This window comes from Oncorhynchus nerka, linkage group LG18 (assembly GCF_034236695.1).
Source record: "Oncorhynchus nerka isolate Pitt River linkage group LG18, Oner_Uvic_2.0, whole genome shotgun sequence".
Lineage (NCBI taxonomy): Eukaryota > Metazoa > Chordata > Actinopteri > Salmoniformes > Salmonidae > Oncorhynchus > Oncorhynchus nerka.
Window position 1 is genome coordinate 39003653 of NC_088413.1, and position 25993 is coordinate 39029645.

General features: G+C 41.3%; 1 pseudogene; it reads right to left on the bottom strand.

The window, feature by feature from the left end:
• Positions 1–25539, bottom strand: part of LOC115146745 (BRISC and BRCA1-A complex member 2-like) — a 114250-nt pseudogene extending 88711 nt beyond the window's left edge.
• Positions 25540–25993: the final 454 nt, after the last annotated feature.

Genomic DNA, 25993 nt, shown 5'->3' on the forward strand with positions numbered 1-25993 from the left:
CCTCTGGATCATCCAGATGGTCATTGGCAAACTTCAGACGGGCCTGGACATGCGCTGGCTTGAGCAGGGGGACCTTGCATGCGCTGCAGGATTTTAATCCATGACGGCGTAGTGTGTTACTAATGGTTTTCTTTGAGACTGTGGTCCCAGCTCTCTTCAGGTCATTGACCAGGTCCTGCCGTGTAGTTCTGGGCTGATCCCTCACCTTCCTCCTGATCATTGATTCCCCACGAGGTGAGATCTTGCATGGAGACCCAGACCGAGGGTAATTGACCATCATCTTGAACTTCTTCCATTTTCTAATAATTGCGCCAACAGTTGTTGCCTTCTCACCAAGCTGCTTGCCTATTGTCCTGTAGCCCATCCCAGCCTTGTGCAGGTCTACAATTTTATCCCTGATGTCCTTACAGAGCTCTCTGGTCTTGGCCATTGTGGAGAGGTTGGAGTCTGTTTGATTGAGTGTGTGGACAGGTGTCTTTTATACAGGTAACGAGTTCAAACAGGTGCAGTTAATACAGGTAATGAGTGGAGAACAGGAGGGCTTCTTAAAGAAAAACTAACAGGTCTGTGAGACTGGTTGGTAGGTGATCAAATACTTATGTCATGCAATAAGATGCAAATGAATTACTTAAAAATCATACAATGTGATTTTCTGGATTATTGTTTTAGATTCCGTTTCTCACAGTTGAAGTGTACCTATGATACAAATTACAGACCTCTACATGCTTTGTAAGTTGGAAAACCTGCAAAATCGGCAATGTATCAAATACTTGTTCTCCCCACTGTATACTTTACAGTAAAATATAAACTGCCTTGATATTCACCTGTTAAATGTATCTGTAGGCTACAAACCGTGGTGCCTATAGTAAAAATTGAAATACAGAGCCTATCTATTTACAAATGCCCATTTAAATTAAACATGCTCATGGTAATTTGGTGTATGGCTACTTCAGGAATATGAACCCATCACAGCCAGAAAAGGTGAGGAATTTATTCTGCAATGGTTATGAAAATAAAATAAATAAGAAATAATTTCATATGTCAAATTAATTAAAAATAAAACCCACTTGATTTTCACTCTTCTCACTATATGGCAAATGGCTGCATCTTGTTATTATGTTTTTATGAATAAGTGTGTCATCATATTCCCCATTTGCACAAAATACTTAGGCCTACTTGTTTGCTTGTAATACAATACTTCAACCACTAGAATATGTGCGGACGCATGGTCTAAATTTTGCGTAGAGGACAGGACATTCTTATGTCAAAAAAAATAATGTAATGCCAACTTTTGCGAGAAAACCGGCGCACGCACATTTTGGGGTATATTTTGTACATAAGTACAGTTTATAAATGAGGCCGCAGAGCTCTACAACCAAGAGATCACCACTCTGTTCTTGTCCCAGGGATCAATACTGCCAAACAACATGTTGTTTTAATGCTGCATGTGATCGGTGCATGGATCCTGCAGATCGGCCAATGCCAAAATGTCATTTCTGGTAAACCGGACAAGCAGCAAAATCCCCTCCTCCATTTAAAAAAGGTCAATGTGTGCCATCCTGCTCCAACATGTCCATGCCCTGACCGCAGCACTTCCTTTCAAGGTCAGTGACCATCTCCCAGAAAATCAGGTAGGTGCACCAGTGGGGCTGTCCTCAGTCTGGGATGTCTGGAGATCCATGGGATAGCTTCCCCCAAATGAGGACTGAGGTTCTTCAAAACTGAAATACTACAGAAAAAACATGTAAACAACACCGTTAGGAATGTATTGCAGAAGGGTTGAGTATGACACTTCGACAATCAACACAACATCTAAATAACCAACGTAGCTAATGAAATAACCACCTGTAGATACCAAATAAAATGCATGAGCTAGTTTTTGTTGATTATATAAAATAAAATGTAATGTGTCATCTATGATTAGGGCTACATCATATGCATACCAATTTGTTTGACATTGAAGCACAAAATGTGACATTATCACCGCTTGTCTATTACACAAAGGTCTGTTTGAAAACAATGCCTAGCTAATTAGCTTGCTAGCTAGTCTAACTAGGTATCTAGATTGCTACCTAAGGACTACCATAGTTCTTGTGAATCCAAAGGGCCATAACCAATAATATTATCATAAGGGCAAAGGTCTACCAATGCCTGCCAAAACCAAAGTAATGTTCTGTGAATGCAGAGCTATGACAGTCAAAATTCATTGTATTAAACTGCTTTTTTTCCACAAGTGCGATAGCTAGCTAATGTACCAATTTAGATAGCTACAGTATCTAGCTAATCTTTTAACGTAAACTCAACCCATTCCGTACAAATGTGCGCAACCGCAACATTCAAACGAGGCTACAAAGAAAACTAATGGGATTGTAGCGACTGTGTTGACGCCAAAATCGGGAGTGTGAACTAGGTTTCTATTCAAGTGTTGATCGACATGGTAATGACTCTATAGTATTGGAGAAAAACTGACCCTCCGTTACATCTTGACGTGTCATGTCGTAACATACAGCACACATAAAGCAACTATTTCTGTCTTACAATCTCTCTCCACCAGGTGTAGCACTTCTATCATCCTTTAAAAACAAGACATGGACAGTGACGGGGGTAAGGGGGGGATACCTAATCATTTTTTCATCATCATTGCATGCGATCATTCTCAAAGCCGCTGTTTACTTCTAAGATCACTTTAGCACCGCCCTAAAACCCCGATTTAAATTCGACACAAACCTTCAAATAGGTATTTAATGACACATTATAAAAACTCTTAATTGTGTTTTATTTACATTTTAGAGGTGATAAGGTGATAAGTTGGACAGATCGAGTGAAAAAAGCAATTTTCCCATACAACATCTCTCCTTCACACTATCACGCATTAGTTTCTCTTCCCCACCCGCCGTTTTTAGAAAGAACCGACGGGGTTCATTGCCTGCTTGAATTATGCAAAAACGGGCAGCGTTTAGGTCATGTAATTGATTTTGTTGGAAAGGGGAGAAATTGTGCTTCACAATGGTATTGACATTACAGTTGATCTGGAAGTATTACATTTTTGGGGCGCTAAAATAAGGGCAATTGTACGGACCAAGGCGATGTACGAGTTTACGTGAGTTTATGTTACCAGGCAGAGAAATTCACAGAAGCAATAAGGTTATTACAATGTCCCTAACATTGCTACAGTACCTTTCTGGCAAACAACATGAATACTTTTTATTACAATATAAATACAAATAATTATACCCAGGGCTCTATTGGTGTTGGTGTTAAGGCGGCACCAGTGTCAAACGCACGCTCTCTGGAAATTTCGACTTGTAAATGCCAGCACTCTGCTATTTGTAATTTACCCGTCTTATAGAAGTATGCTTGCGCTGAGGTGGGAGGGGTGGAAATATTTGAGTTGTGTCCTTAAAAACATCCGCCAATGTGCAAATTTCAAGCAGCGCTACTGGTGACATTTAAGACTCTGGTCTTTGCGGTAATGCAATTGGTTATGGCATTGATGTTGTCAGTGGAGGCACACAGTAGTTTAATCAGTAGACTATAATTAAGGTTTTATTCAAATATTACGAGCAGCAAAACAGTCAGACATTCCTTTATATTGTAAATGTTTGTCGATGCAGCTTCCGAAAAAAGCTTGGACTCATTAGGCCTGTGCGATGCCCATGGAATGAAAGGTGCCAGTGAGTGTAGGAAGTCTGTTTAGGAATATCAAGTTATTACAATAGACTGCATATAAACTCTGTAAAAAATCCCACTGTTTCAGGACCATGTCTTTCAAAGATAATTCGTAAAAATCCAAATAACTTCACAGATCTTCATTGTAAAGGGTTTAAACACTGTTTCCGATGCTTGTTCAATGAACCATAAACAATTAATGAACATACACCTGTGGAACGGTCGTTAAGACACTAACAGCTTACAGACGGTAGGCAATTAAGGTCACAGCTATGAAAACTTAGGATACTAAAAGGCCGTTCTACTGACTCTGAAAAATACCAAAAGAAAGATGCCCAGGGTCCCTGCTCATCTGCGTGAATGTGCCTTAGGCATGCTGCAAGGAGGCATGAGGACTGCAGATGTGCCAGGGCAATAAATTGCTATGTCCGTAACGTGAGACTCCTAAGACATCGCTACAGGGAGACAAGATGGACAGCTGATCGTCCTCGCGGTGGCACACCACGTGTAACAACACCTGCACAGGATCGGAAAATCCGAACATCACACCTGCGGGACAGGTACAGGATGGCAACAATAACTGCCCGAGTTATACCAGGAACGCACAATCCCTTCATCAGTGCTCAGACTGTCCGCAATAGGCTGAGTGATGCTGGACTGAGGGCTTGTAGGCCTGTTGTAAGGCAGGTCCTCACCAGACGTCACTGGAAACATTGTCGCCTATAGGCACAAACTCACCATCACTGGACCAGACAGGACTGGCATGAAGTGCTCTTCACTGCCGAGTCGCGGTTTTGTCTCACCAGGGGTGATGGTCGGATTCGCGTTTATCATTGAAAGAATGAGCGTTACACCGAGGCCTGTACTCTGGAGCGGGATCGATTTGGAGGTGGAGGGTCCGTTATAGTCTGGGGCGGTCTGTTACAGCATAATCGGACCGAGCTTGTTGTCATTGCAGGCAATCTCAACGCTGTGCATTACAGGGAAGACATCCTCCTCCCTCATGTGGTAAAATTCATGCAGGCTCATCCTGACATGACCCTCCAGCATAATAATGCCACCAGCCATACTGCTCGTTCTGGCATCTTCCACTTTCATCTGTTGGGAATTCTGATTACTGCCCTTGGTGCTAAATCAGCTTGAATCCTAGGCTATTTGCCTTTTCATTTGTTTACCTTTCACCTGGCAAAGTCACTAACTACCCATATCAGGTGTTGACAGGCTAATCTTATTATACCGTTTGGACAATGTCCAATTGTCCATGTCTCGAACATGCTGTGCTTTTAGGAAAAGCGAATGCAATGTAGGTAGACAAATATTTCCATGTTGAAGCCAATAACAAAAAAAACTAGAATGCTACACATTTGTTATAACTAGGGCTAGTGTAGTATTTAATAAACTATATCAATGGATAGGACACACATCCATGCCTCCTGCTGAAGAGCCCTTAGGCCTACGTGTGCACACATTACCTCATACTCATGGATCGAGAGATGCGATGTCACGACTTCCATCGAAGTCGGCTCCTCTCCTTGTTCAGGCGGCGTTCGGCGATCGACGTCACCGGCTTTCTAGCCATCGCCGCTCCATTTTTCATATATCCATTTGTCTTGTCTGGTTTTCATACACACCTGGTTTTCATTTCCCCAATCAATCGAATTGTATTTAACCCTCTGTTTCCCATCACGTTTTGTGTGTAGTTCTTTTCATGTCATACAATGTTCTTTAGCGCTTTACTTTATTGTTCCGTGCTTTTGAGCGCGTTTGTTTTGTTGTGCTCCCGGTTTGGAACTTTAATAAAGTGCGCTTTATTTATCATACTCTGCTCTCCTGCACCTGACTTCGCCTTTCGACACACCTTGACATGCGATTTATGATTATAATGCTTCTGACCCGATCCTATTTAGAAATACTCTTGTTGGTTTTGAAAAATATTGTTTTTTGTTTAATTTGATTAAAAACCAAACTTAATATAAAGATTCACCGTCCATGGATTTATGGTGAGAATTCAATGCAATTTCGTAAAAATATGGTCATTACACTACATTACATTTGCGAGCAATATAACAGTGAGTGTCTATTCCGCCTTTCTCTTTATATTGGATCTGAATGCCTATTATACTCCCACGGGGAGTAATTTTTATTTAATTTATTTAACCTTTATTTAACAAGGCAAGTGAGTTAAGAACAAATTCTTATTTACAATTACGTTCCACCCCAGCCAAACCCTAACCCGGATGACGCTGGGCCAATTGTGCGCCACCCTATGGGACTCCAAATCACAGCCGGTTGCAATACAGCGTGGAATTGAACCAGCGTCTGTAGTGACGCCTCTAGCACTGAGATGCAGTGCCTTAGACCACTGAGCCACTCGGGAGCCAATTAGGGTGCACGTAACTGCATTTATAAATTGCCTATTTAAAACAAGTTGTTTCGGTTTTATAATAATTTGATTACAATTTTTTCAGGCCTTGTCAATAGCCTAGTGAATTTAATATTGCTTATTGACTACGTTTGACATGTCTAGACTGCAATTTACAGTAGGCCTAGCCCTTATATCAGTGTGAATGCTATAGCCTATGTTTAACAATGTATTTCAAATTTGAAGCAATGTAGTTAGAAGGATATGGACTGCAAACATGTTCAAAATATTTAGCAAATATGGGGCAGGCTATTTACTGAACTAGGCTATAACAGACTAACATTTGAGTTGAAACGCAATAGGATTAAAGACTCTAAATACACAACTTGAAGCAACCACATATTTAGCCATGAAGTATGTTCTGATTGGCCAGTGAGGGGCCAAGCCTCGACACACCCACAACTTGTTTATACATCAAAACACAGGCCTTTCGCGCCACTGACAGCTACTGCACCCATAATTTCGTTTGTGAAAATAGCTAAAATATTTCTGATACACCCTGGAACCTATAACGCTTCCGCCAGCGCTACCATTGATTTACCATTGCGTTAGTTTGTTAAAAGAGTCCCCAGCGTACAATGTTTTTACCTGTTCTGAAGACATTGTAAAATGGAATTTATTTATGTTATTTTCAATTCTGTCCGCAGCTGTTTATCGCATTTTCAAATTTTCTGGAGCCTCAACACTGCTCAATGTACTATGTCATTCCCAGCCAACTACCAATGAGAGCGGGGGTTTCTTGGAAATGGTGTTAATCTAGAAAATATACCACATTCTTGCCAGAAGGGTCTCCAAAACACATGTACACACAGTTACGCAGTGTAGCTTTAATAGAGCCCTAATGAAGGGTGTTAAAGTCACATTGTATGATGTCACGGCCACAATCTCCTTCTCAACTCTTGTCAGATCCAGTTGTCCATTTGTTTGTGTTTGTGTGTGCAATTGAGAGTGAGGAATCATGGTTGTTTTGAGGAGGAGGACCAAGGATTGCTCCATACACACAGTCGTGTGACTCAGTGGGCTATCGTGAGCCCACAACTTCTCTAAAATCCAAACTGCTGCAGCAAGAGGAACGTCAAGGCCGCAAGCCGTAGCAACAAGGGAATGGCCATGGAGGACGAGGATGGGGCAACATATCGATGTGGCAACAGGATAAAAACTAGGTAACAGTGGCGAAGGCCAGTACAGACAGAGAACCATCCGTCTCATTGACCACCTGAAATTCTAACCACAAAGAAACCGTTTTCCCAACAAAGGACACCAGACAGTACGAACGTGGACAAACAGGAAAAGACATCTCAACATGAGTCTGTGTCCCCACACTGCTGTATCCAGAGGATGACTCATCAGTGTAGGCCACCATGCAGATGGCTTTGTGTAACTCTCCCTCTCCTTTAATCTGGGCTTTGTGCAAAAGAGGTGTCGAGGAGGAGGGGTTTTTCAGGGAAGTCGACAGGTGAAGAGATTGATAAGACTCAATTGAGGCAGTAAACAAGCACACGCTGGTGTATGATTTGATTATTTGATTTGTCCTGTGGCTTAGCGTGCAGTAAGAGAAAGGGGTATTTAGAGACTTAGCTTTGAATCCAGGTTTTGGATGCTTTCATGTCTCTTCCCCATCCCCCTTCCCACATAACTAATGGCTTAGAACATACTGTACAGTAGTCCTCAGTAAATTTCCTATATTCAAAAATAAATTATGTTTAGGTATTACAAATACCAGACCATGGGCTCAAACAGATTCAATGCTAATCTATGGACTTCAGGCAGGCCTGGTCTTAATAACAAATGTGAATTCCAAATGAGCAACAAAAAAATTCAGGGCAGAGAGAGAAGGGTGAGAGTAAATGAAGAGGAAAGCATTGCAATGGAAAATCTGCTGGACATTGATATGGAAAGAATGTTATAGTATGATATGCTACAGTATCTCCGTTCAATATAACTAAAGCAAATAATACAAATAAATAGTGATGCATTAGTAGACCTTGTCTTAATGTGTAACTGCAAAGCAGAGGGAATTATCAGTCATTTCAACTCCTAAACAATAATTTACTAGATAATAACCTGGTTATGTTTTTAAATACAGTGTCAGTAAAATGTTTGGACACATCTACCCATTCAAGGGTTTTTCTTTATTTACTATTTTCAACATTGTAGAATAATAGTGAAGACATCAAAACTACGAAATAACACATATGTAGTAATCGCCTGGGACGGCAGGGTAGCCTAGTGGTTAGAGCGTTGGACTAGTAACCGCAAGGTTGCAAGTTCAAATCCCAAGCTGACAAGGTACAAATCTGTTGTTCTGCCCCTTGACAATATGGGGTTATTGTGTGTAGGCCAGTGACACAAAACCTAAATGTAATACATTTTAAATTCAGACTGGATCACAACAAAAAGTAGGAGATTGAGAGGAGGTTATACATAGGTTGATAATATCAAACAATTTTGGTGAAGAACGCCCACAAATGCTGCGCGCTTTAATCGAAAAACAACCTCTTGCTGTGACCGATGCTTGCATCTCGCCCTAACCATAACTTGTGTTAGCTCAATTGATTGAAGAATCTTCAATGGGTGCAAGGTTAGCAAAACAGTGCTTCAAAGGCGGTACTGAGAAATCACAAATACATTTAGAAAAGTGTAAGGGTGCTTTTAAAAGGTAATAACATTTGACAAAAGGGTGAATGTTCAAATTACATTTACTGCACTGTGTTGCTATATGCCACTGAGCAATAACTATGTACAGTAAATACACAGATGGATGGATTAAGTATCAATTTTCTTTTTAAAGCTATGGCTCTCAGGCATCTGTTTTATATCAAATCTGTTGAGTACTTGCAAAATATAATAAATTAATGCAAATTTGACTAATTATTCTGATAAGAAAAATTTAAACAATTAAAACCACAGCTAATAAAGCACAGCTAATAAAGAGCAGCAGTCAAACGCAAAGAAATGTGTGCACTTGGGTAAATGCTTTACATGTACATGCATTTTGTTAAGCATTGCATAGTTTATGTAGGTGCACTTACAGTATGTATCAAATGGTATACAGTGAATTCAGAAAGTATTCAGACCCCTTGACTTTTTCCACATTTTGTTACGTTACAGCCTCATACTAAAATTGATTAAATAGTTACTATTCTTCAATCTACACACAATACCCATAATGACAAAGCAAAAACCGGTTTTAAAAAAACGTTCACAAATGTATATAAAATAATTAAATATAACATTTACATAAGTATTCAGACCCTTTAGTCAGTACTTTTTTGAAGCACCTTCGGAAACAATTACAGCCTTGAGTCTTCTTGGGTATGACACCACAAGCTTGGCACACCTGTATTTTCCCCATTCTTCTCTGCAGATCCTCTCAAGCTCTGTCAGGTTGGATGGGGATGGTCGCTGCACAGCTATTTTCAGGTCTCTTTAGAGATGTTCGATCGGGTTCAAATCCTGGCTCTTGCAGGGCCACTCAAGAGCATTCAGATACTTGTCCCTAAGCCACTCCTGCATTGTGTGCTTAGGGTTGTTGTCCTGTTGGAAGGTGAACTTTCACCCCAGTCTGAAGTCCTGAGCGCTCTGGAGCAGGTTCCTCCCATCTCCACAGAGGAACTCAGGAGCTCTGTCAGAGTGACCGGGTTATTGGTCACCTCCCTGACCAAGGCCCTTCTCCCCCGATTGCTCAGTTTGGCCCGGGCGGCCAGCTCTAGGAAGAGTGTTTGTGGTTCCAAACTTCTTCCATTTAAGAATGATGGAGGCCACTGTGTTCTTGGGGACCTTCAATGCTGCAGACATTTTTTGGCACCCTTCCCCGGATCTGTGCCTCGACACAATCGTGTCTTGGCGCTGTCCGGACAATTCCTCCTACCTCATGGCTTGGTTTTTTGCTCTGACATGCACTGTGCAACATTATATAGACAGGTGTGCTTTTACAAATCATGTCCAATCAATTGAATTTAACACAGGTGGACTCCAATCAAGTTGTAGAAACATCTCAAGGATGATCAATAGAAACAGGATGCACCTGAGCTCAATTTCGAGTCTCATAGAAAAGGGTCTGAATACTTATGTAAATAAGATATTTATGTTTTAAATGTTTTTATAAATTTGCAGAAAATTTGCAAAATCCTAGAGGAAAAGCTGTTTCAGTCTGCTATACAACAGACACTGGGAGACAAATTCACCTTTCAGCAGGACAATAACCTAAAACAAGGCAAAATATACACTGGAGTTGCTTAAGAAAACGACATTGAATGTTCCTGAGTGGCCTAGATACAGTTTTGAATAAAATGGGCTTGAGAATCTATGGAAAGACTTGAAAATGGCTGTCTAGCAATGATCAACAACCAACTTGACAGAGGTAGAAGAATTTAAAAGAATAATGTGTAAATATTGTACAATCTCGGTGTGCAGAGCTCTGTAATCGTTGCAAAAGGTGATTTTAACATGTATTGAGTAAATTTTTCATCCACTTTGATAGAGTATTTTGTGTAGCTAGTTGACAAAAATAACAATTAAATCAATTTTAATCCCACTTCGTAACACAACAAAATGTATAATGTTTTCATTTACGGTTTGATACCAGGAAATGATGCTCATAGGTTATGATGCAGAGGTATTGAACTAAATTCAGGAATTCCAAAACTCTACCAGTGATGCAACAATGCCAATATAGTGACTTACAGTTATAGTTAGATGGTGTTCTAAAGCCTAGTGTTTCCATCAGTGGCGTTGTGTAGATCTTGGTGGGGCAAATAAATAGAAAATTATATATTGTCTTATGCATGCCAGCAAAGCCACTGCACAACATTAACCAATCCATTAATTGCACTATAACGGAGACAAATGCGCCCACAAGCAGTTAGGGCCTACATAAAGAGCTTTGGAGTGAATAGTTACCACTGCTACACCTGGCTATCAGCAGAGCCTTATCTGGCAGCGAAACAGTTCTGGGGCATCCGGAAAAAAGCTTGTCCGGAGAAGACAAGGTGAACGCTACCATCAGTCCTGTGTCATGACAACAGTAAAGCATCCTGAGACCATTCATGTGTGGGGTTGCTTCTCAGCTAAGGGAGTGGGCTCACTCAGAATTTTTCCTAAGAATACAGCCATGAATAAAGAATAGTACCAACACATCCTCCGAGAGCAACTTCTCCCAACCATCCAGGAACAGTTTGGTGACGAACAATGCCTTTTTCCAGCACGATGGAGCTACTTGCCATTAGGGCAAAAGTGATAACTAAATGACTCGGGGAACACAACATCGATATTTTGGGTCCATGGCCACCAGGAAACTCCCCAGACCTTAATCCCAATGAGAACTTGTGGTCAATCCTCAAGTGGCGGGAGGACAAACAAAAACCCACAAATTCTGACAAACTCCAAGCATTGATTATGCAAGAATGGGCTGCCATCAGTCAGGAAGTAGTGAAATGACAGCATGCCAGGGTGGATTGCAGAGGTCTTGAAAAAGAAGGGTCAACACTGCAAATATTGACTCTTTGCATCAACTTCATGTAATTGTCAATAAAAGCCTTTGACACTTATGAAATGCTTGTAATTATAATTCAGTATTCCATAGTAACATCTGACAAAAATATCTAGACACTGAAGCAGCAAACTTTGCGGAAATTAATATTTGTCTCATTCTCAGAACTTTTGGCCACGACTGTATATACTGTGTACTCTTCTGAGTGTGCATTGTAACATTCACTATTCCACAAATGTAACATTGTGCAGTCTACAAGTGAGTTACTAATAAATATATGGAGGTAAATTCAGTTGTCCAATTGTTACACTGTACAAAGCTGCAGTGGCTTGCTTGGGAAAATAATAGTTCTTTATAGAGAGGAAGAAAACCACAATTAAAACAATTGCAATGTATCTGAGAAATTAGGTTGTTGGTCTGCGGTACATTTCCGCTCCAAGCCTCCTCTGTGCTCGTGTGGCAAAAATCACGAAGCCCCGTTCCTTTGGGATGCGTGGGCGGACGAGGTGTCTTTTCAACACTTCCCATCTATGTGGATGCTCTTCCTAATTTTTCTAGTGGTCCCTTAAAAACTCTACATATCCTACTTGAACATGACAAGGTCTGAATGGGCGAACTGATGTAACAGCGATATATGAGTGTGTGTGCTTGTCTTTGTGTGTTTATAAGTGTGAGTGACTATACACATGGTATGATTGTGGCGACAGGGACCTGACTCAATGCAGAACCTATTTTCTTATCAACAGCTTCGTTGATTAAAAAAAACTATTTTGATAATGCTATGTTAGTGCCTACAAAACTTTTAAAAACAAGGCATGACCCTAAAGGTCTGACATCAATGACCCAACAATGTTCTCCCACACTTAACTTAATAATATGTGCCATTTAGCAGACAGTTTTACCAAAGGGACTTAGAGTAGTGCATGTACATTCCAGTATGGGTGGCCCCAGCAGGAATCAAACCAACGATCCTGACGTGCAAATAGACGTGCAAATACGGTGCACAACCAACTTAGCCACGGAGGCCATACCCAAATAATGCATCTGTAGACAGACAGTCCACTAAAAGAGTCTACTAACTCTTTACAGAGAGAATGGTGTGTTTCAGTGCTGAGAGGCATGAGGGATGAGAGACATGAGGGACGATAGGGCCTGTGATGCCAATGACTGCTGCTGTTTTCCTTATGTTTACCATCATTTCCCTTCACAAACACAGTACAGGCTGGAAAAGGCCAGGCCTCCCAAAGCCTAGCAGCACAACCACATGCAGCGAGCGAGCGAGAGACTGAGCGAGGGAGGGAGCGAGAGAGGGAGGGAGCGAGAGCTTGGTCTGCGCAGCCTGCAGATATCACCCAGATTAAAGCTGATAGGAAGTGACGGGCTGTTGATTAGTCAACTCACAGCCCCGGCGACCAGTGGCTGTATGTGTACGAGGCTGTGCACACACACACACACACACACACGTTCAAAAGTTTGGGGTCACAAAAAAGCAATTTTTTTGTCCATTAACCTCTCTAGGGTAGGGGGCAGCATTCGGAATTTTGGATGAAAAGCATGCCCAAATTAAACGGCCTGCTACATATATATAACTATATAACTTTATATAACTATATAACTGGCAGATTTGGACACTCTAAAGTTTTCAAAACTGTTAAAACAGTGTCTGTGAGTATAACATAACTGATTTAGCGGGCGAAAACCTGAGAAAAATCCAGTCAGGAAGTAGTTTTTTTAGGTTTTGTAGTTTTCTATTCAATGCCATTACAGTATCCATTGACTTAGGACTCCATTTGCAGTTCCTATGCTTTCCACTAGATGTCAACAGTCTTTAGAAATCGTTTCAGGCTTGTATTCTTATAAATGCGGGAGTAACAGCAGTCTGAACGAGTGGACCCTAACGTGACGCAGAGTTTTTTCAGGCGCATGTGCATTTCTTGTTTACCTTTTACATTGATGACGTTATTTTGCGGTTGAAATATTATCGATCATTTAGGCTAAAATACAACCTGAGGATTGAATATAAACATCGTTTGACATGTTTCTATGAACTTTACGGAGACAATTTGGATTTTTTGTCTGATTGTTTTGACTGAGTTTGAGCCTGTGGATTACTGAAGAAAACGCGCTAACAAAACGGAGGTTTTTGGATATAAAGAGACTTCATCGAACAAAAGGAACATTTATTGAGTTAATGAATGTCTTCTGATTGCCACCATTTGAAGATCATCAAAGGTAAGGGATACATTTTATCTCTATTTCTGAGTTTTGTAACGCTTCTGCTTGGCTGGTTACTGTTTGTAATAATTTGTCAACTGGGCTATGTTCTGGGCTAGGTATGTTATGGGCTAGGTATGCTTTCGCCGAAAAGCATTTTATAAATATGACACTGTGGTTGGTTTAACAAGACATTAATCTTTGAACCTATGTAAAATATGTTTTGTTTTCTGAATTTTTAAAATGAGCATTTCTGTAATTGAATTTGACGCTCTGCAACCTCACTGGATGTTGGCCAGATGGGACGCTAACGTCACACATACCCTAGAGAGATTAAAATAACATCAAATTGATCAGAAATACAGTGTAGACATTGTTACCATTGTAAATGACTATTGTAGCTGGAAACGGACGGATTTTAATGGAATATCTACATAGGAATACAGAGCCCCATTATCAGCAACCATCAATTCTGTGTTCCAATGGAACCTTGTGTTAGCTAATTCAAGTTTGTCATTTAAAAAAATAATTGATCATTAGAAAAACATTTTGCAATTATGTTAGCACAGCTAAAAACTGTTGTTCTGATTAAAGAAGCAATAAAATTGGTTTAAAATTAGTGAGGGAGATATGAGTCTCCAGCTTCAGTGATTTTTGCAGTTCGTTTCAGTCATTGGCAGCAGAGAACTGGAAGGAAAGCCGGCCAAGAGAGGCCGGCTTTGGGGGTGACCAGTGAGTTATACCTGCTGGAGAGCGTGCTACAGGTGGGTGCTGCTATGGTGACCAGTGAGCTGAGATAAGGCGGGGCTTTACCTAGCAAAGTCTTGTAGATGACCTGGAGCCAGTGGGTTTGGCGATGAGTATGGAGCCAGTGGGTTTGGCGACGAGTATGAAGCGAGGGCCAGCCAACGAGAGCGTACAGGTCGCAGTGATGGGTAGTATATGGGGCTTTGGTGACAAAACGGATGGCACTGTGATAGACTGCATCCAATTTGTTGAGTAGAGTGTTGGAGGCTATTTTGTAAATGACATTGCCGAAGTCGAGGATCGGTAGGATGGTCAGTTCTACGAGGGTATGTTTGGCAGCTTGAGTGAAGGATGCTTTGTTGCGAAATAGGAAGCCGATTCTAGATTGAATTTTGGATTGGAGACTCTTAATGTGAGTCTGGAAGGAGAGTTTACAGTCTAGCCAGACACCTAGGTATTTGTAGTTGTCCACATATTCTATGTCAGAACCGTCCAGAGTAGCGATGCTGGAAGGGCGGGCAGGTGCATGGAGCGATTGATTGAAGAGCATGCATTTAGTTTTACTTGCATTTCAGAGCAGTTGGAGGCCACAGAAGGATAGTTGTATGGCATTGAACCTTGTCTGGAGGTTAGTTGACACAGTGTCCAAAGAAGAGCCAGAAGTACACCGAATGGTGTCAACTGCGTAGAGGTGGATAAGAGAATCACCAGCAGCAAGAGCTACATCAATGATGTATATAGAGAAGAGTCGGCCCGAGAATTGAACCCTGTGGCACCCCCATAGAGACTGCCAGAGGTCCAAACAACAGGCCCTCCAATTTGGCACACTGAACTCTATCAGAGAAGTAGTTGGTGAACCAGCCGAGGCAGTCATTTGAGAAACCAAGGCTGTTGAGTCTGGGTCTTGCAAATGGGTCTTCCAAATGGTCATTGATCCCAAGCATACTTCCAAAGTTGTGGCAAAATGGCTTAAGGACAACAAAGTCAATGTATTGGAGTGGTCGTCACAAAGCCCTGACCTAAATACTATAGAAATTTTGTGGGCAGAACTAAAAAAACATATGTGAGCAAGGAGGCCTGCAAACCTGACTCGGTTACACCAGCTGTCAGGAGGAATGGGCCAAAATTTACCCAACTTATTGTGGGAAGCTTATGGAAGGCTACCCGAAATGTTTGACCCAAGTTAAACAATTTATAGGTAATGTACCAAATACTAATTGAGTGTATGTAAACTTCTGACCCACTGGAAATGTGATGATAGAAAAGCTGAAATAAATCACTCTACTATTATTTCACATTCTTAAAATAAAGTTGTGATCCTAACTGACCTGAGACAGGGGATGGCAGGGAGTGGCCTAGCCAGTCTCCAGATCTCAACCCCATAGAAAATATTTGGAGGGAGTTGAAAGTCCGTATTGCCCAGCAACAGCCCCAAAACATCACTGCTCTAGAGGAGATCTGCATGGAGGAATGGGCCAAAATACCAGCAACAGTGTGTGAAAACCTTGTGAAGACTTACAGAAAATGTTTGACCTCAGTCATTGCCAACAGAGGGTATATAACAAATTATTGAGAAAAACTTTTGTTATTGACCAAATACTTATTTTCCACCATAATTTGCAATTTTGGATTTTTTTTCTCATTTTGTCTGTCATAGTGAAGTGTACCTATGATGAAAATTACAGGCCTCTCTCATCTTTTTAAGTGGGAGAACTTGCACAATTGGTGGTTGACTAAATACTTTTTTTGCCCCACTGTATATAAGTCAATATAAAAACAAGTGCCATTTAAGATTAATTTACTGAAGCCGTAATATCAACTGCTTATATAATTTTGCGTCATTTCCGGTCACAACTTGTACACTTGTTTACATGCTGCTATGCGTTTTGTTGCTCACCTTACTTTGCTACCTGTAAATTTGTTACGGTTTTTACTTTTTAATTACCGTTTTATATTTGTATTTTTTCCCCCCCTCGCTCGACTTTTTTCATCCCGTACGCTTTTATCTGAACGTGGTTCGTCAGGACCTCCACCAGCCGAAGCTAAGAACATTCAAAATTGGGCTACTTAATGTTAGATCCCTCACTTCCAAGGCAGTTACAGTCAATGAACTGATCATAATCTTGATGTGATTGGCCCAGCTGAAACATTGCTTAAGCATGATGAATCTACTGTGTTAAATGAGGCCTCGCCTCCTGGTTACAATAGTGACCATATTTTTATTTTATTTTACCTTTCTTTTACTAGGCAAGTCAGTTAAGAACAAATTCTTATTTTCAATGACGGCCTAGGAACAGTGGGTTAACTGCCTGTTCAGGGACAGAACGACAGATTTGTACCTTGTCAGCTCGGGGATTTGAACTTGCAACCTTCCGGTTACTAATCCAAAGCTCTAACCACTAGGCTACCCTGCCGCCCCATATCCCCCGCGCATCCCGCAAAGGCGGAGGTGTCGCTAACATTTACAATAGAACATTTCAATTTACAAAAAAAAAAGACTGTGTTTTCGTCTTTTGAGCTTCTAGTCATGAAATCTATGCAGTCTACACAATTACATTTTATAGCTACTGTTTACAGGCCTCCTGGGCCATATACAGCGTTCCTCATTGAGTTCCCTGAATTCCTATCGGACGTTGTGGTCATGGCAGATAATATTCAACATATTGGTGACTTTAGGACCTATGATTGAGTGTAGTCAGGCTCAGGAGTGTGAAGGTGAACGGAAAGGCACTGGAGCAACAAACCGCCATTGCTTTCTCTGCCTGGCCAGTTCCTGTCTCTCCACTGGGATTCTTTGCCTCAAACCCTATTACAGGGGCTGAGTCACTGGCTTACTGGTGCTCTTCCATGACGTCCCTAGGAGGGGTGTGTCACTTGAGTGGGTTGAGTCACTGACGTGATCTTCCTGTCCGGATTGGTGCCTCCCCTTGGGTTTGTGACGTGGGGGAGATCTTTGTGGGCTATACTTGGCCTTGTCTCAGGATAATAAGTCGATGGTTGAAGATATCCCTCTCGTGGTGTGGGGGCTGTGCTTTGGCAAAGTGGGTGAGGTTTATCCTGCCTGTTTGGTCCTGTCCGGGGTATCGTCAGACGGGGCACAGTGTCTCCTGACCCTCACGTCTCAGCCTCCAGTATTTATGCTGTAGTAGTTTGTGTCGGGGGGCAAGATTCAGTCTGTTATATCTGGACTATTTCTCTTGTCTTATCCCATGTCCTGTGTGAATTTAAGTATGCTCTCTAATTCTCTATCTCTCTTTCTCTCTCTCGGAGGACCTGAGCCCTTGGACCATGCCTCATGACTCCTTGCTGTCCCCAGTCCACCCTGCACAGCCAGAAGAAGTCTGGCCACCCCTCATAGCCTGGTTCCTCTCTAGATTTCTTCCTAGGTTCCATCCTTTCTAGGGAGCTTTTCCTAGCCACCGTGCCTCTACACCTGCATTGCTTGCTGTTTGGGATTTTAGGATGGGTTTCTGTACAGCACTTTGTGACATCAGCTGATGTAAGAAGGGCTATATAACTACATTTGATTGAAATTTGATTATATTATATCACGGAACACAATCTTCAAAAAGGCTGTAACGTCAGCAGTGGCATTACTTTCTAGAAGCCTTAAGTTAGGAATCAAAATAACAATGTAAAGGTAGGTTAGGTAATTAAATATGAACTCAAATCTAATAGCTCCATACTGTATATATTCAGTCAATAAAAAACAAGTGCCTTTTGAGAATCAATCATGAATCCGTATCTGCTCTGGCGGGGTCACAGCGTCACTTTGCAGTAGCAAAAGATGTGATGTGAGATTGCTGCTGCTTGTCCCCCTTTGATAATGTATTTGTACTTGATAAGCATATGATTTTCATGGAGCTAGTTGTGCTCTGATAGGGCAGCTTGATATTGCATAGTTTGCATTGTACATGAGTTTCATCAGTTTGATCAATATACTTCCAAACTTCGCTGTGTTTGGCCGCCATGCTGATAGTGCCCACTTCCTGCTATGTGCCTGAAACAGCCCCCCCTCAGCCAATCAGAAGCGCTTGCCATAAAATATTTGGCATTTATATTTTTCAATCGTACATTTTTTCTGATAGTTAACCACGCTCTCAATATAACATGTTTAGTTTTACAGTACTCATGCCCATCCCTAATACACTCACATTCTGTGTCTAGAACACACCCTGTATACTGTATATGCTGTGCTGCATGCATAAAGGACACAGTGAAAATTTGCCTTCGCACGAACTCGTATTCCTTTCTGTGTATGCAAATACATGTATGAAGGAGGGGATGTTGGTTGGTTGGTTACCTTGAGGAGATAGACGATGATGTCGCTGAAATCCACAGGGAGCTTGAGCAGGAAGCGAGTGGAGAACTCAACCGCCTGGAACACGAGAGACATGAAAAAGAACATCACACCGTGTACAGATGGAGAATACACACACACAGGGTAACACACACACACACACACACACACACACACACACACACACACACACACACACACACACACACACACACACACACACACACACACACACACACACACACACAGGTCATATTGAAACAACAAAGGAGCACTACATGGGAATGATTAGGGATGGCTAAAGATGAGTGCATTGCAAATCAGATTTGAATATCTGCTTCAATCTAATTTGTTTGTCTTAATATGCCTATTTTATGGCAAATGATGGAGATGTATTTCCTGATTTTAGGGATCTATTTGCTCTTTGGATATTCAATGCAGTTAATTTTATGATTATAAAACTCTAAAGGTTCATTGGATTTTGAGTAATTTAGCCTCTGAATATTTACTAGTCCAAAAAAACATGAGAAAAGATCAATGCAATTACCAACTGTTCCAATTCAAAGGATGTTTAAATGTATAATGCAGAAAATAAAATGCCTAGATGTAGACTAAAACATAATCATTGTCTGTTGCTCACACCAACCCTCACCACATCCTTCAGAGGCAAACCTAATCTGCAATCCTCCTAGTTGTGCAACTGTTTTTGTTATTTTCTTCCATCAAGGCATATCTATAAGACATTCTGTCCCATAACAGTAGTAGGTTAGTTAGATGTGCAATATGAGTGGGTAGTGTCAAAGCAAAGTTGATTGGTTGCATAACAGAAATGCAGGTCTTATTGCAGGTGCAGCTAAATTCTATTCTTATTCTTATTCCAACAGCAGTAGAATGTAAATGTAACAACAACAAAGAAAATCTAAACAAGAAATCAAGAAATTAAAGAACAGGTCAACTTAACAATCCAATTTAGATACAGTTGATGTCGGAAGTTTACATACACTTAGGTGGGAGTCATTAAAACTTGTTTTTCAACAACTCCACAAATTTCTTGTTAACAAACTATAGTTTTGGCAAGTCGGTTAGGACATCATTTTTCCAACAATTGTTTACAGACAGATTTTTTCACTTATAATTCACTATATCACAATTCCAGTGGGTCTGAAGTTGAATGTGCATTTAAACAGCTTGGAAAATTCCAGAAAATGATGTCATGGCTTTAGAAGCTTCTGATAGGCTAATTGACATCAATTGGAGGTGTACCTGTGGATGGATTTCAAGGCCTACCTTGAAACTCAGTGCCTCTTTGCTTGACATTATGGGAAAATCAAAAGAAATCAGCCAAGACATCCGATTTTCTTTTTGTAGAACTCCACAAGTCTGGTTCATCCTTGGGAGCAATTTCCAAATGCCTGAATGTACCACGTTCATCTGTACAAACAATAGCACACAAGTATAAACACTATTGTACCACGCAGCTGCCATACCGCTCAGGAAGCAGACACGTTCTGTCTCCTAGAGATGAACGTACTTTGGTGTGAAAAGTGCAAACCAATCCCTGAACAACAGCAAAGGACCTTGTGAAGATGCTGGAGGAAACATGTACAAAAGTATGTATATCCACAGTAAAAAGAGTCCTATATTGACATAACCTGAAAGACCGCTCAGCAAGGAAGAAGCCACTGCTCCGTAACCGCCATAAAAAATCGTACTTTTTGGAGAAATGTCCTCTGGTCTGATGAAACAAAAATAGAACTGTTTGACCATCGTTATGTTTGGAGGAAAAAGGGGGATGCTTGCAAGCCGAAGAACACCATCCCAACCGTGAAGCACAGGGGTGGCAGCATCATGTTGTTGGGGTGCTTTGCTGCAGGAGGGACTGGTGCACTTCATAAAATAGATGGCTTCATGAGGAGGTAAAATTAGGTGGATATATTGAAGCAACATATCAAGACATCAGTCAGGAAGTTAAAGCTTGGTCACAAATGGGTCTTCCAAATGGACAATGACCCCAAGCATATGTCCAAAGTTGTGGTGCAAAATGGCTTTAGGACAACAAAGTCAAGGTATTGGAGTGGCCATCACAAAGCCCTGACCTCAATCCCATAGAAGATTTGTGGGCAGACCTCCAGCTGTCAGGAGGAATGGGCCAAAATTCACCCAACTTATTGTGGGAAGCTTGTGGATGGCTCCCGAAACATTTGACCCAAGTTAAACTAATTAAAGGCAACGCTACCAAATACTAATTGGGTGTACTTTTGACCCACTGGGAATGTGATGACAGAAATAAAAGCTGAAAAAAATCACTCTCTACTATTATTCTGACATTTCACATTCCTAAAACAAGTGGTGACCCTAACTGACCTAAGACAGGGAATTTGTTGTAGGAAATGAAAATCCAGAATATAAAGACATGGTGTGCATAGACCGTATATAACTTGGAAAGAAAATGCTATGTACAGTAGTAGTAGGTATATTAGGAAGGGCTATGTTGAGAATAAAGTATTCACACCCCTTACCTTTTTCCACATTTTATTATGTGAGATTACAAAGTGAGATTTAAATGGATTGAATTGTCTTTTTTTTGTCAACAATCGACACAAAATACTTTATCAAAGTGGAAGAACAATTCAAACCTTATTTTTTATTAATGGAAAATAATTCATAAAATCTTCATTAGCTAAGTACTCAACCCCCTGAGTCAATACATGTTAGAATCACCTTTGGTATCGATTACAGCTGTGAGTTAAAACAGTAACTAGGCCACTAACTAGGTCAGGAACATTCAATGTCGTCTTGGTAAGCAACTCCAGTGTATATTTGGCCTTGTGTTTTATGTAATTGTCCTGCTGAAAGGTGACGGTCTACCAATGTTTGTTGAAAAGCAGACTGATCTAGTTTTTCCTCAAAATGTTTGCCTGTGCTTAGCTCTGTTCTGTTTCTTTTTATCTTCTTAAAGTCCCTAGTCCTTGCCAATGACAAATATACCCATAACATGATGCAGTCATCACCATGCTTGTGGTACTCAGTAATGTGTTGGATTTGCCGCAAACAAAACACTTTGTAATTAGGATAAAAAGTTCATTTCTTTGCACATTTTTTTTGCAGTGTTACTTTTCCTTATTGCAAACAGGATGCATGTTTTGGAATATTTTTTTCTGTACAGGCTTCCTTCTTTTCACTCTTTCATTTATGTTAGTATCGTGGAGTAACTTCAACGTTGCTGATCCATCCTCAGTTATCTCCCATCACAGCCATTAAACTGTGTAACTGTTTTAAAATCACCATTGGCCTCATGGTGAAATCGCTGAGCGTTTTCCTTCCTCTCTGGCAACTGAGTTAGGAATGGATCATGGAACTTTGTAGTGACTGAGTGCATTAATATACCATCCAAAGTGTAATTAATGACTGCACCATGCTCAAAGGGATATTCAATGTCTGTTTTTATTTTTGAAATCTACCAATAGGTGCCCTTTGTTGCGAACCATTGGAAAACCTCCTGGGTCTTTGTGATTGAATCTGTGCTTCAAATTCACTGCTGGACTGAGGGACCAGATAATTGTATATGTGAGGTACAGAGATAGGGTAGTCATTTAAATATCATGTTAAACGCTATTATTCAATGCAACTTATTATGTGACTTGTTAAGCATAATTTTACTCCTGAACTTATTTAGGCTTGCCATAAAAAAAACAAGTTTAATACTTATTGACTACTTGGGGCACCCGAGTGGTGCAGCGGTCTAAGATACTGCATCTCGAGGTCGTCACTACAGACACCCTGGTTCGAATCCAGGCTGTATCACAACCGGCCGTAATTGGGAGTTCCATAGGGCAGCGCACAATTGGCCCAGCGTTGTCCGGGTTGGACCGGTGTAGGCAGTCAATATAAATAAGAATTTGTTCTTAACTGACTTGCCTAGTTAAATAAATGTTAAATAAAAACAATTGACTCAAGACATTTCAGCTTTTAATTTTTAATCAATTTGTCAATATTTTAAAAATATATAATTCCACTTTGACATTACAGGGTATTGGGTCTGTGACACAAAATCTGAATTTTAATGTCAGGCTGTAACACAACAACGTGTGGAAAAAGTCAAGGGGTGTGAATATTTTTTAAAGGCATAGTGAGTAAACAACAGTATATGAACAGAATATGAGGTGACCAGCATTCAATGACTGTATGCATGGGGCATGAGACTGAAGGTGCAGGGCAGTCTGATTGCCTGGAGATACAGTAGAGGCTTTTTTCAGTCTCCCTGTCAAAGCTTTGACGCACTTGTACCGTCTCTGTCTGCTATAAGGTAGCAGAGTCAACAGACTGTGGTTTGGGTGGCTGAGGTCCTTGATTATCTTCTTGGCCTCCCTTTGACACTGAGTGCTCTAAATGTCCTGGAGGGTAGACAGCGTGACCCAGGTGATGCGTTGGGTTGACTACTCCACCTCTGGAGAGCCATGCGGTTGAAGGCAGTGTAGTTGCCGTATCAGGCAGCGATGCAGCCCGACAGAATGGTCTCAAGTTTGTGGTTGTAGAAGGTGTTGCGCCTTCTTCACAATGGTGTCAGTGTAGTGGGACTATTTCAGGTCCTCAGTGATGTACACGCAAAGGAGCTTTTGACCCTCTCCACCGCAGCCCTGCCATTGTGGATGGGGGCATGCTCCCTCTTGTCTCCTGTAGTCCACGATCAGCTGTCTCCACGGATTCACCTGTACCCGAATGGATCCAGAATTCTAAATAATGTCACAGGTTGGATCTGATATGATTGTCACAGGTTTCGGGTATGTGTAATTTTAACTGATTTGTCTGGAAGGACCTGTACAGATCTGAACACGACTGCTAGAGAGAGAGCGTGAGAGAAATTGTATCATTTATGCTGCTGCTCTTGCTTTTCACAGGAGGAGTATGTAGCTTGTTGTTGGCCAATCATAAGTCATCAAAGCGACAATAGGCTACAGTCATAGAGCCTCTGTGTGTGGTGACAAAAGTTAAGAGATATATAATCAATGGAAGATGGAACTAAAATTATGGAATTTAAAGTTAAAGGAGAAAGATAGTCAACAACAACCAAGAGCCAACAGGTAGGCTGCCACTTAATATTCGGAATGGATTTGATGTTGTTTGTAACTGTGTAGGACGAGAAAGCGCATGCAGCCTCAATTAGCCTAGCTAGCTAGCTTATCTAGCTTATCCTGGCTTGATGCAGCCAGACAGGTACTAAGTAATCATATTGATGATAAATAACCTAGCTACTGTATGGCATGTCCTTGCTCTGGAAAACACTTGGGGCGTTGCACCCTCACCTAGCATAATCCACCTTTTCACATGGCATGTCAGTGACATTCACCTCACTGCTGTTCATTTGCTAACCCTGGAGCTAGCTGAACTGGGGGAGTATGTCTGCATTCTGTCTAGGTGCTGCAGTTTCTATGGGTTTAGATAGGATTTTTTATTTTAATTGAACCTTTATTTAACTAGGCAAGTCAGTTAAGAACAAATTCTTATGTACAATAACAGCCAAACCCTAACCCTGGGCCAAATGTGCGCCGGGAGAACAATTGCGCCCCGATCACGTCCGGTTGTGATACAGCCTGGAATCAAACCAGGGTCTGTAGTGACCCCTCTAGCACTGAGATGCAGTGCCTTAGATCGCTGCGCCACTCGGGAGGATGAGGTTTAGATGTGGAGGTCAAATGTTTGAGAGAATCAGAGAAACTATAGCCGCATATCAGTCTGTCCATATGATGAAACCAATATAAAGCTTCTAAAAAATTATGTGTGTGTGTGTGCGTGTGTATACAAAGATTTAAAACAAAGCGAAGATGAATGCTGAGCCACATAATGTGCACAACTCTGAGTGGTTGTAACCATGTCCTTTGATGTGGCTGTATCATGTAGCATACCCAGCTGTTCTTGTGCCCGGTGTAGATCTCCATGCTCCTGCAATAGTTGAGGTCCTTGAGCAGGCTATCGTACCCGAAGAGCAGCCGGGAGCTCTCGCGCAGATGCTGGCACTGGTACTGGTGGTACTGCTGGATCAGCTCCTTCACCAGCTGAAGCAGGCACCCGCATCCCACTGGACCAGGTGCTGGAGAGAGAGAGTGAGAGGTTATTAGATGGGTTTACAGAGACAGTCCACTTAAATTTAGATAGAGTTAAAGGGACAGTCCACACAAATGTAGATGGGGTTGAAGAGACAGTCCATTCAAATGTAGATAGTTTAAAGGGAAGACCATTAAACCACTTTCTTAACTTTAATATGGCCGGCTGCGAGATTGTAATCTGTAATTTTTCTTTGGGCCTGCGTGCAAAGTGAACAAAATAGCTTGAACAAAATAGCTGAAGGCCTACACGACTAAGAGCATGTTCATTTCAGGTCGACATAACATAATTCATGAACAGTGGCTATCTATTCCGGTAACTAACTGCAGAGAAGAATTCCAGCAACTTCAATAAATACCCTGGTTTTCAGGAAATCCTGGTTGGAGGATTTTGCAATTCCTGCTTATTCCCTCCTGATTCCAGGAATCCTCCAACTGGGATTTTGCAACCCTACTTGAGGCACTGACTTGACGTCGTGTACAATAGAGGCAATTTAGCCATGTCAGAGGAGAGAAATCAACTGACACGATGAAAGGAATTAAAAACACAATGGCGGGCAAAGATAAGGTTCACCCGGGCCCCATAGACAGCCATTACTGGAATAATCCCAAACTGTTATCCCAATCACCCCCTCTCTTCCTCCTTACAGGAACATGGCAGCAGCACAGGACTTCCTGAAGCGACACAGCGTTACATCGGTTAGCAGGGAATGCTTTCATTATTCCCAGCCCCAATGCCATTTATCTGACCTCATTCACCAAAATGGTTGAACGAGGAGGAGGAAAGAAAAGTCACAAAAGGAAAAGTTAGCGATGGGAAGGAGCATTGTTTCAAGGAAGCGGATAAGGATACCAGGGACTTGGCCAATAACATTTTTGTTCTCTGTCCAACTGTTTTGGTACACAATGGTTTGGTTAGGCATCAAAGACTGGACTTGGTGAAACACATTTTCAGATGTGGATGAGAATTGTGTTATGCTGTCGCTACTTCTGTGTATGTTGCATCCAAAAATAAACTGCTCACATTGAGGACATAACATTGTGAAGAG